Raw genomic sequence first — 14,143 nt, forward strand, 5'->3', positions numbered from 1 at the left:
TATTGAAGTCAATAGAAATAGATATATCGCGTATGCCTGGGATAATGTCTACAATAAAAGGATATGTCACGTTTTCACCGAATGATCATACACGGTTTGAAAATGCTAGTGTTGGAGTGTTGTAACTGCAAATACGAGTAGGAATTTGAAGTATGCATACCTCTATGGTTATTATTAGGATTTGCCGAAGACCATAATAATGTCATCGTTAATTGTCGTCAAGACTTAATATTGCAACGGAATGGTACAGATTTAAACTGTATTTACTCGACAAATGAAAATTTATCAAGTTGTAAAATTATTTTGAACAAAGTTGTATGGAAAGTTCCACACGTAAGTGTGTCGGATGCCAGCGGTTAGACATGCTCAAAATCCTGAAAACCTCAACACCGCTTCAAATAGCATTTCGTAGTTGGGATCTATATGAAAATCCTGGCCTACCAAATATTATAAGACAAGCCTGGACCGTGAATACTGCATCGTAGACTGAGAGCCCGAGATTTGTTATTGTAGCTTTTCAAGTGGATAGAAAAACTTTAGCGTTAATATTTAGTAAATATGTTCTAAGAATATTCAAAGACACGTGTGGCGGCTTGAAACGAGTGGATAAGATAATGAACTCAGATCAACCTAAGGTGAAGGGGAATAAAACGCCTAGAAAAACAAAATCATTTCCCGTAAATGATAGGAGTATTCTATCGTAATCACATCACTATCAAACGCAGCGAAAAAAAAAGGGCTCGCTTAAAGTGGTTCACCAACCGGTGAAGCTTTGGTGTTCCATTGGGAAAGGCGTCTTCCTGATAGATACGAATCCCGGCACTTAAGATTTTCTGGTCAGCCCTAAAGCCTACTTACGTATAATTTGTTATATTATGTATCCAGTTAATAAAGCCGCACAAGTTTTATTTAAGTGTATAAAATATCTATCTGTACTATCGCTATATTATAATAGGTAGACTCCCATATTAATATATATTAATATACCGCTGGAAAGTTCACTTCACAAAAGGAAAGAAAAACATAATGCAAAGTCACGCACCAAAAAGCATCCAAAAATAAAAACGCAACAACCAGTCAAGGTTAACGTCGGTAACGTAACAGGACGCAATATCTGTAATCCATACTCGGCGGCTGCCTTATCTCGGTGTCAAGGGCGGGGAGACAACCGATTGTCATATTTATATCTGGACGGCTGATATCGAGAGATACACGGGTGAGCGCCAGCCAAGAGTGATGGGCGGTGCCGTGTGAGTTATTCTTGATTATTTTTCCAGATGTCGAAACCACCCTTGAAATGGCCAGCCGAGTCAATGAAAGATCAGAAGAACTCTGGTCCAAAAAATGATAACAAACTACCAAGTATCTGCATTGGTTAGAATCTAGTTGATTACAAAATTCGATAGAGTATACTCCATGAAAAGTTTTTTGAAAAATCTTATCTTTAATTTGTTTCTTTTTTTATAATTTAGTAGTTACAATAGGTAATTTATTTGTTTTTGTTAATTTATTATTTGCATGCTCTAAATAATAGTAATAAAAATATGACTAAAAAAAGGCAAGAATTGTTTTTAATTTTAAATAAAATACATTTTACATTGTTTATAATTTATATTTATTTAAACAAATTTTATAACTTATTTGTTATTAGTATTTAGGTATAAATTATTTTTTCTTAATAGCTTAAAAGTTGAAAAATTAATTCAGCTTATGTTCACATCATTATTTTATTAGCTTCGATGCAAAGCTGAGAAGGTAATGGTTTTACTATGATGTGGTTTTTTTTTTGTGTCTGTTAACACTTTTTCTCAGTCTCACCGAACCGATTTCTTTCAATGATACATCAAAAGATCACAAATCGTATTTAGTCGAAGACATTACCCTCAAAAATTGAAAAAAATCCCTCATTCCCCGTCAATGGAAGAAACCCCCCAAAAAATTACAAATTTAAAAATTGATAATTTTTTCAATTTTTCTGACTTAAAATTGACATAACTTTTTTACATAGATGCATGATATCGTTACTTTTCATTTGACATATTTTTTTTATAAATCTGATCCTTTACCTGCTCACGGGGGGAATTTAAAATGACAACTGTCACAAAAAATTAACTTTTTCCACTTAAATTTTTAAAATGTCTCGGAAAGTCTGACACTTTTATCTATATCTTAAATTAAATCTAATGTAATGTACATTTTTATTTAAAAAAATTTCGGACTTTATTTTGTCTTCACGGGGAAAATGGCAACCAAATGCTGTTACTGTGTGAAAATTCTGGATTTTGTATTCTACATTTTTAACTTAATAATGCTATAACTTTTTGAAAAATGTATGGATCAACACAATTTTTTTATGAGAAATAATATTTTTTAATAATCCCTTTTTCATTCGACATATACTTTATCTTAATCAGGATATCAATAAGGAACTAGCAGATCATGTAGCTTTTGGAGTAATCAACCAATTTTTTAAAATTAAACACTATCTAAAGATTTGCATCGAAGCGTTTTTTTTTTTTATAGTGATTTTAATCACTGTCAGATATTATTATACTTGATCCAACTATGTCACGTCACCACTGTGGCACGACCCCCCTGTGCTGGGTTTTTTTGTACTTATAACTGCCATAACTTATTGAAATGTTAACAAAACAAAATAGTATATTTTTATATTGAAACCTTAGGTATTTTTCTTTCATTTGATAGAATTTTTTTTTAAATTTAATCCTTTAATCGTCCACAGGGAAGTAAGTAAAATAGTAAAATAGCAACTATCTAAGGAGGAGTGGAGGGAGCCCCCCACAAGCTTTTCATGGGAAACAAATTATGGAAATTGTTGGCTCCTCCAATAAACATTTTCTGGCTACGTGCCTGACCTGATAAAACCTTGGGACGGTGCAGAACTCCAATTGGAAGCCTACAACCTGATCAAGTACAAACGGATGGTCACTCATATACCAGAGCTGCCAAAAGAGTCCAAGAAGATCTAATTGGATTGCCTCCTCTGCATCTAGAGGTGAAAGCTGACGCCAAAGCCACAGCACTAAGATTCCACAACTTAGGTATGTGGACTTTGGAAAATGATACAACAGAACATGGTAAAATACTAAAAGAGATAGACAAGGGCTTTTTGGAATACCCTTTGGACTATATCAAACCGGTTCTTAAGAATAACATACCCTATAAAGAGATCAATACACGTAGACAATGGAATATTAACCACCTGACTGAAAAAGGAGGATTTGTGATATATATAGATGGATCCAAAAAATCAGGAAAGGTAGGTGCTGGAATTTGGGGCTTAAAGCCACGAATAAATGTCAGTATGTCATTGGGCACAACACCCTCTGTTTTCCAAGCAGAGGTGATGGCGATACTGGTAGGGTCTCAGAACCTGCTGGTATACAATAATATGAGGATAACTATCTGAAGTGATAGTCAAGCGGCTTTGAAGACACTCTAAAACGATCTGGTGAATTCAAAGCTGGTCCTCGAATGTAGGGAAACTTTAGAATCACTATCGAGGTTCAACAAAGTTACACTAGCGTGGGTACTGGGACACAACGGTGTCACTGGAAATGAGATTTCCAATCGATCCACCTAAATTTTCTTCAGAACTCCTCATACTTTATGACAAAATTTTAAGTCGTCTGTTGCCCAGACGCAACCGTAACGCACTAATTAGTTGATTCTTACGACTGGCAGAACCATGGAAGTATTATTGTCCCCTATCCTCATGGACAAACAGTTAATATTATTATTAATTGGGTTATAATAATTTATTATAAAAAAGTTATTCCCATTCCTTTAATAGAGTTGTCACGTAGTATAGCGTGTTAGTATAATCAATGTCACGAATAGTAAAGTGATATTCAATAAGATCTAAAAATAGCAAAATCAAAATCTAAAACTTCCAACCTCTAAATTGGGGGTTTTTCGGTTCCAACATTTCAAATTGTATTTAATTATGTCACAAGTTTATTTCGTCATTCATTATATTGTGGTCGCGTGGTATTTCTGGTGTTACCGTCGGGTGGCGATAGCAGCGCTTCCTCTTCATGTCCGACAGGTTGCGCTATGCGGGTAGGCCGACGGGCGTTGCGAACCGGTCGCTCAGCGCTTGACATGAGCGCAATAATATATCACTTTTGAATAATATTCTGTCAACGGTCTTTATTGATATATATTGTGAAACAGACATTTATCGAGGAATATTAATCTTCCGTCGAAACTTTTAAATTAACATATTGTTATTATATATTGTATTAATCAATCGTCATCAGTTGTTATGGAGAAGGAGCCATTAGTTTCATCGTCAACATCTTCGGCCTCATCGGATGAATGTGCAATCACTGTCATCCTAAATCCCAAGGTTCATTATGTCTACACAAACTTCACTCTAAGATGTCCTATTTGTGAGTTCATACAACCAATTAGAGATTATCTAGATTTTGCTCATATGAGTGCCAGGGAACGATTCAGAATAGTAAAGAAGTATGAATTATACGTTTATTGTATGAAACCAGACCACAAAGCAAGTAAATGTAAGTTTGCCAAGCAATGTGAAATCTGTAAAGGGAACTACTCTCGTATACTTCATTTCACTACTGTATAGTTTATATCGTCATCATTTCAATCATGGATAGCAAGAAATAACTTTCAAGTACAATAGTTTTCCTGTCAACTATTCAACAAATCAAATCTATCACTTCTTCTCATATACCAACTCTCCAATCAATAAAAATTTCTCTTCTATCAACTTAAATTCCATCCACAATCTACAACTTACCATCAATCGTGATCAATCAAAATCTATCAACCTACACATACAGTCAATCTTTAAATGTGGATACCTTTAAGGTGGGCGGTATGTTTGCGCCTAGCAAAGTTTATCTTTAATTTGTGGTCACACTGATTGGTCACCCGTCGTTTTTCTTATCACTGGTCAAGTTAATCTGACAGAATTAATAATTAATTATTAATTCGGCAATACTGTTTTATTTTATTCTATTTGTTACTCTCGTAACATTAATTTTGGTGGCAGCGGTGCGATACCGAAAAGACTGGTGCCGAAAAAGAATAATTTTAATTTTTATCATAAAAGTTACTAAGTACGCAAACAATAGTCATATAACTCATCAGACACTCCAGAATCTCAAGAAAAACATCGAACTCAAAATTTAGAATATCTTCAAAACTCAAATAACATCAAGAAAATCAAATCAAAAATAAAATAAAATAATAATAATAAACAACAAATAAAACTTGTCTGTTGTATTTAATACAATTAACGGTTAGTAATTTTTGCTGTTATTTCGTTCACTACCAACATATATACTTTCACCGCCGCCCGAACTCATACATAATATATACATATATTTTTTACACAAATTTATTAAAAAAATTCACTAAAAACCTACAACTCAAGTTTCTCCGCGTGACCAGTTTCGCAGCGTAGACCATCAATAAAGAAATATCAGTCCAACCTAACGAAACTATCAACACATCATGTTTATGGTGGTGAATGTCTTATTACTGTAAGTTTTATTTAGTAATTTAATTTATTTTTGAAAAAAAAAAAAAAATAATAATAATAATAATAATACTTTTTATGTATATAGGTAATATTTTTCGTTTTTAAGTGTATTCATTTATACGTACATATATTTTTAGCTTCGATGCGAAGCGGAGAAGGTATTAATTTTACTATGATGTGTAAATTTATATACAAACTTCTATAACTTTTGGTACAAGTAACATTTCGTTGTAATTTTTGTATCATTAAAATGCGTTAAGGCGTCTAGTTACAGCTTCTTTTCGTCAAAACCAACACGTTTTTGTTTAATTTGTACGACGAAACTAACTGGTGCGATCAAAATTATCTTATCATATCACTTAAGTGAGTAATGATATTTTCGACCCTTATTTACAGGTTAAATTTTTGAAAATATTCATTTTTTCAAAATAAAGTTTTGCGTTGAAAGATTTACAATTTCAAAAAGTAATCTGACCGATACTTAAGCGACTTGAAACTGAATGTAGAACTGTTTATAGAATTTTTATCANAAAAAAAATGTAATGTTTGCGATAAAAATTACATTTTATCGGGATGTTTTTTGTACTTAAAACTGCCATAAATTTTTCAAAAATGAACAAATAAAAATAATATATTTTTTTTATTGAAACCTTAAATATTTCCCTTTCATTTGATATAATTTTTTTTGAAAATCTAACACTTATTCTGCTCTCTGGGAGGATTTAAAATAGTAACTTTTTTACAAAAAATAACTTTTTCAACTTAATTTTTGAAAATGTTCCGGAAATACTGCGTCCTTTAAACATATATAAAATTTAAGCTTATTTTATGTACTACAAAAAAATTTGTCCCGACGATCTATCTTCTATACGCAAATGGCTACCATATTGAAAAATATACTATTTTTGTATGATAATTATGGGTTTTGTATTTTATTTTAATAGAAGTTGATGTTGCTTTTGCAATTATCCATCAATTTTTTAAAATTAAACACTATCTACAGATTTGCATCGAAGCGTTTCTTATGATAGTGATTTTAATCACTGTCAGATTAAATCTATACTGGACCCTACTATGCAATGTCTCCACTATGCCGCGACCCCACTGTGCTACCGTTTAATATACTTTAATTTGAAAAAAAAAATTTAACACTTGGATTTGTCTTCATTTTTTTTTAAATAAGTATCAGAAAATCTTGGTAGTNATAAATAAGTATCAGAAAATCTTGGTGGTAAATTAGTTAGTTATTTATATATTTATAAAATTTACATTTATCTATTTTTTATTCATGTTTATTATTTAATTATCTTTTGTTCAATCAGCTCAGCTTTGAAATTTAAGATAGTATTATAAGTATTGTTTATGAGTAATTCTAGTAGTAGTCCTATCGACGACAAATCAGTTGATCCTGATTTCAAACCAACCTGTAGTACTAAAGTATCTGTTTCAAAACATCCTTCTCGTAATTTTCGTTCAACTTCGTCGTCTAATCCTCCTATAGACAATTAACTAAAGGCGATGCTCTTCTTGAATCTTCTTCTGAACTTTTAAATACAACTTTTGGTAAACTAGGTAACACCGATAGTTTTCTAGGTCAGTGTAGTCAAACCTTGTTACAGTTAGAGCAAGTCCAAAATCCAATTTCTGATTTTAATCCAATTGTTCCTATCAAACAGAAATCTATCTTACAGTCTCCAGAATTTCAATCTTTATTTATCGAACAGAACCTCAATCAATCTCTACCCCTACCTCGTGAAATGGCCAACAATCAGATAAGTCTAGAGGCTGCCCTACGTCTATTATCACAGTCGTTTAATGTTGCCAGTTCAGAGGATCTTGAAATATTTTTAGAAAAATGTGAGTTTGCCATAGAGTGCGCAGACTCAACAGCACAGGAAAAGCTTCTTAAAGGTATTCAAGTACGTCTATCCGGCAAAGCTAGACAAGCAATCAAATTCAAAGAAATCCAATCGTGGACTGACTTAAAAAATACTCTAAAATCCACTTTAGAACCACAGAGGACAACTACTCATCTCTATCTAGAGCTATATTGTACCAAACAGGCTCTTAATGAAGATGTTATTTCTTATGCCAATCGTGTAGAATGTTTACAATCACAAATGGAAAAAGCACTGAAGCAGCTACAGCCCTTGAGCAATGCCTTAAAGCTCAAACAGTCCAAGTGTTCACCGAAGGTTTAAATAATCTTAGATACTTTATAAAAGCTCGCAATCCACCAATATTAGAGAAGGCTATTCAAGCCGCCCGTGAATAAGAGCGCGTCCGAAAATCATGGCACGAATCCAGGAAGTTGACCCCTACAACAGGAGGGAAGTCAAAAGTTATGTGTTTTAATTGTACAAAAACTGGTCATTTAGCAAAAGACTGCAGGTCTTCTTCAAATCACACGCATAATCCATCAAATTTTAGTAAGCCTAAATCTAATTGGCAAAGCTATCGTCCTAACTTGGCTCACGTTCAAATGGTTGTGTGTCGTTATTGTAAAAAATCAGTACACACTTTAGAAGTATGCAGAAAACGCCAATGGATTAACAACAAGAAACAATCACAATCAACACCAGAATCACAGACATCTAATGTGGGAAACGAGACACGACAGGCAGCTTTCGGCGGAAAACCTGTCATCAAATTAACCGATCTCTCCATTTTACCGCAAATTTAGATAACCACCATGTTGTCTACCCAACTCATCAGACAAACTCGGGCATTGCCAGACTTCTACTTGATTTCGGTAGTGACCTAAACCTTATTAAAGTATCATCTCTTAAAAGTAATGTGATTTTTTATGATCACATAAAATATCATTTGAAGGGCATAACTGACCAACTAGTTATGACATGAGGAATGACTACCTTAACTATACAACTAAATAACCAATTCCTTCAAGCAGAGTTCCATTTAATTCATCCTGACTTTCCCATACCTCATGACGGTATCCTAGGAAAACCTTTCATAGTAGGACACCAGAATCTCATAAATTATGGAACCAATGAATTAATCATTCCTAATTCAGACGGTATTGTTATCTCTCCTCGATCAGAAACTCTTATTACCATACCGGCTTCAACTATTAAAGAAGGCACCATGCTCTTAATTCCTTCTTAGTCAATTAACGAAACCATCGTAAGTGGAAATGTCGTAACTCAGGTTCAAGGAAATCGCGTATTACTTTCTATTTTAAATCCATCAGAACAACCTGAACATCTTCAGATACCAAATCTCGAAAGTCTTAATTACGAAGAATATCTAGAAGTATCTATAAATATCACGCAGTCACAATCCCAAAGTAACTTCGATGGAAGCAGAATAAGTCAACTTTAACAAGCTCTTCGTACTGATCATTTGAACAATGAAGAACAAAATTCATTGGAAAGCATTTGCAGTCAGTTCTCCGTCGTATTCCATTTAGAAGGGGATTCAATTACAGCGGTATATCATGAAATTAAAACACCTGATAATGTCCAGCCGATAATGGACAAGCCCTATCGACTCCCTTGCAAACACAAGAATGAGATTAATGAACAAATAGCGCAACTCGAGAAATAGGGAGTTATAGCTGCTAGTGAATCTCCTTGGAATGCGCCATTATTAATAGTACCAAAAACACCAGACATATATGGAAATATCAAATATCGCGTCTGCGTTGATTTTCGAAAAATCAATGAGGTCTCTCAAGGAGATGCCTATCCTCTTCCTAACATCACTGATATCCTTGACCAGCTTGGTAAATCTCGCTATTACAGTACTCTTGATCTAGCAAATGGTTATTATCAAGTCCCTATGTTACCCGAACACCGTGAAAAAACCGCTTTTTCGACTGACAAAGGTCATTTTGAATTTATTCGTATGCCTTTTGGTTTGAAAGGTGCACCAAGCACATTCCAACGCCTGATGAACAAAGTTTTAATTGGCATAAATGGAGTAAAAGCTTTCGTTTACTTAGATGATATAATCATAAATGCTAAATATTTAGACGATCATTCTCAAAAGTTCACAGAAATCTTTCATAGACTTAGACAATATAATCTAAAATTACAACCAATTAAATGTGAATTTCTCCGCAAGGAAACTCAATATCTAGGTCATGTTATTACAGACCAAGGTGTTAAACCTGATCCAAGAAAAATAGAATGCGTTCAAAATGTTCCCGTGCCTAAAAATGTTAAGAAAGTTAAGTCATTTCTTGGATTATCCGGTTATTATCGACGATTCATTAAAAATTATGGGGAAATTGCAAAACCTTTGACAGCTCTCTTAAAAAAGGATGTCCCATTTACTTGGAGTAATCTTTGCCAAGAATATTTTCAGTCGTTAAAATGCGTATTAACACAAGCTCCAATTCTTCAATATCCTGACTTTGAGAAACCCTTTGTCCACACTTGTGATGCTAGCAACTAGGTTGTATCTTGTCTCAATGTCCTATAGGAAAGGATTTACCTATAGCATTCGCATCCAGAACATTAAATAAGGCAGAACAAAACTACAACACCACCGAAAAGGAACTGACAAGTATTGTATGGGGTGTAAAACAGTTTCGCCCTTACCTTTTTGGTCAGAAATTCACAATTGTCACAGATCATCGTGCTCCTACGTGGTTATTTAACCTCAATGATCCTGAGTCCCGGTTAACCAGATGGAAATTAAAACTAGAAGAGTATCAATAAACAGTGCACTATAAAAAAGGATCACAAAATACCAACGCTGATGCTTTGAGTAGAATCCATCCGGTAACTACTCGTTCAAGAAGTAAACTAGTAACCGAATCGATGAATTTAGAAAATCCAGAATATTCCGATAACTCATTAACTTCGGAAAATTCAGAACATTCACTAACTCCAGAATATCCAAAATCATCTTCATTTTCCAATATCAATGAAACCATCACAGAATCTCCGTGTCAACGCGTATTGAACAATATCAGCTATTATTCTAATCTTCCTAAAAATATAGTAGAAACCCATGGAAAGGTGTTGAATGCACCCTCAGACTATCATTTGGCAAATTTTGTATCCAAAGATCTCAAGTTATCAAAAGTAATTGCTTTAGATTTTCGTCGACAATTTGGGCAATTATCTAGTCTGTGGAAGCAAAACAATAATGTAACTGAAATCGCTTTTCTTAAACAATCAAATGACTATATCGTCATTCAAAAACTAAAAATTGTGACGTAAATCTATATTTTAAACCTAATTATCCAATTGTCAATTGTAATCTTAAGTATCGTAAATTGTTCATTCCCATATATCATAAATTAGAAACACAAAACTCTTGGTTATATGTGACTCCTACAGAAACTCATATGACACTCAAATGTAATAATGTACAGAACCTCTTTTCTATTAATACCATTGGTAAAATAACAGTGGATAAGTCTTGTACTGTGAGTACCGAAACTTCAGTATTATTACCATCTCAAAACATTATTTCTGTTTTCTCCCAAGACTTTGTTCCCGAGAATCCTTTAGTTTACATGAATTCTAATATAACTAATAAAATTTCTAAATATCAGCCTGAACCGTTAACAGAAAATCATTTCATTCAAGATTTGAATCAATTAGCAGATGACTCAATAGATCTCAATAATCTTGAATCCACAATAGCAGAGTCTTCCGATCATTTCATCTTAAATACTCATATCCCATTTCTTTACTGTCTCTTTCTAATAATAATAATTCTAACTTCATATGCATTGTGTAAATATAAAAATACCACCCGACAATATAAACCAGATATCGGACAATGTACAAATTGCAATGAAAGTATGGTCTGAAGTCTTGTTAATTTAATTATTTTATTGTAATTTAAGAGTATTATATGTAAGTAGTGTTTCAAACACTACTTCCATTTAAGGGAGGGAGTGTTATGAATACTTAACTTAGTTTTATTATCGTTCTACAATTATAATAACAGATAATCATAAATTGAATTGTAATCGAGGTCGGCCTAAAAGAATGTGTTTATAAAGTATTTTTCGGTGTTGCAAAACCGGAAAGTGGGTCGACTGCGACTGTTGAAATTCAGAGCATCGTTAGTCATTTGACAACTATTGTGCGATTACTATTACTTTTTTAAGAAACTAATTAAATATTAATTCCGGCAATACTGTTTTATTTTATTCTGTTTGTTACTCTCGTAACAAGTTTCTCAATTTCAAAATCACACTAAACCTCACAAAACTGAATATTAATTGTCAATCTCATTTATTGTTCCTTATATGACAAACTTTATTGATAAATTGTTCCTATTGGTTCTTGACATGTAATTTAGAAATGGCTTACACCTTTAAAATCAAAGAAGTATTAATCCCTTGAGGTGTATAATTCATTATTTTTGAAAAAATCATATTAAAATTTTAGTTGTAAATAGCTCAGATTTAATTATGTTAAGTATATTTAATACATTATAAATTTTATTTATGCATGTTGCTTAGAACTCTAAATAAGATTGTAAGTTATTTTTCGTTTTATTAGCCTATTTAATATAATTGAGTTTTTAACTGTATTACTAGTTTTAAACAATAGTTTGTTTTCTAGTAGACAAAATCATCCTTTTCACTTGTAATCATAGAAATACCTTTGTTTGTTTTAAATATAGTTATCTACTTAGTTGGTGTCAATAGAATAAAAATATTTACTTGCATTTATAGAAATAAATCAGTCATATCATTATTTTACTTTCTATCTAGCTGTCGTCATTTAAATTTACTCTATATACAGTGCACTAAAACATACAAAATATTGTGGTCATTTCACCTGTGCCAAATATTAGTATTACTCATAATCTTGATTCAATTGTTCAATAATAATTTGACTTCAATCAAATGTAGCTAAGGGTCACCCTACTATACATAGATGAATGAAGCAATTCAATCCACGAGTTTATGGAATAGTGAGTAGTATTCAAGTAATCCAAAACTGTCTAAATCATACTACTTCTTTTATATAAATAGATTCAATACAATATTAATTTTAAAGTTGAATATGCAATTAAAAAAATATTTTGAAATAATATTATTATAATATATGTTGGCTATATTTATTTTATCAATATAGTTGAAATATATAATTTCATTGTCGACATAACAAAATTATTAAAAGGAGGATTTTTACTATCGATTTTTGAAAATTTTTGCAAAAATACGAAATATATGAAAATTATCAGAAAAATTGTATTTGTTCTATGGCAGGTACATTTATTTTTATTTTAACATAATATTTTATATTCGAAACTCAAATTTAAAATTAATATTCATTTTTGTTTAATGCATTTTAATAATATAAAAATAATTTATCTTAATCTTTGCAAGCATATAGATTTACGTTTTATTTTATTTTTTCATTAAAAGAAATATTTTTCTTATGTCATTACATTTAGTATAAGTATTAAAATTTATTTTGCTTTTTATTCCATTATTTCCTATTAATTTTTCTCTTCTATTTTTTGACTGAATATATCTTCATCTTTAATCTGTATTTCTATTGAATTTGAATACCAACGACTTTTGCAATGACCACATATTATAGCCAAAATTTTTAATATAACTTTGGCATAACTGCACTTTTAAATAAACTCAGTAAGAGTTTCGTCTGGAAGTTTTTCTTTCAGAGGGAATAGAGCATGATGAATATTACTTTTCGTTGCAAATTTTGTTAATAATTTGTAATAATGTTTAATCAAAGATTTGTCATTTTTAGGTGTTCCAAATAAATATAGCAATCATTGATCACGATTTTAAGCTGTTTCATCATGTGGTGAATTAGGTCTATCAAAAATTGAAATGATTAAATTTATGGCCTCTCGTATTTCCAAAATTTGAATACATTTTTTTTTTTTTTTTTTGAAATAGGCTTATCATCATCGTAATAACATCCACTTATTGCATGATTAAACAATATTATATTGATCAAAGAAGGATTATTAATTTGTATAAATTGAGTACTAAACACTTTTTACCTGAGATGGCTTTTAAATAAAATGTATTACTATCACTAGAAGTTAAAGCGATGAATAGTCCTAATAAGTATCTTCACTAACTACAATGACTATAATAACACGACACATTAATTGCAGTGTTAATTAATTTGTCAGTATCATCATTTCCCATTTAAAATCAATTCATTACAAAATATTTTAATTTAAAGCATTTCAATAAATTGCATTATATTATTATCGTTTAAATGGACTTTCCCTTTGAAACATGAACAAAAATATAGCTTTCATAATATACATTAGGGTGTCCCTTATTTATAAAATTTAAAAACTACAAAGTGCCACCCCCTAGAATTATTCGAATACATGAAAAAATAAATTGTACAAAATTTGGAGACGATTGGTCAACTCTAAGACGTGCCCCAAGGGGGTTAAAAATAACCCCCCAAGGGTGATTTTTTAGTTTTTTATGTCTATCTCAAAAACTTTAGCTTTTGCGAAAAAGTTTATTCGACCTTTTATGTAGGTATACAATTTTTCTATAAAAAGTATATATACAAAAATTTTCGAAAAGTTCTTATTTAGCCCTAAAAAAATAAAAACGTATACAGAGTGTTTAGTAAGTCAGGAAACGGGTTTCTATTGTTCTCATTGTTA

Source organism: Daktulosphaira vitifoliae, unplaced genomic scaffold (assembly GCF_025091365.1).
Source record: "Daktulosphaira vitifoliae isolate Bord-2020 unplaced genomic scaffold, ASM2509136v1 Scaffold_2, whole genome shotgun sequence".
Lineage (NCBI taxonomy): Eukaryota > Metazoa > Arthropoda > Insecta > Hemiptera > Phylloxeridae > Daktulosphaira > Daktulosphaira vitifoliae.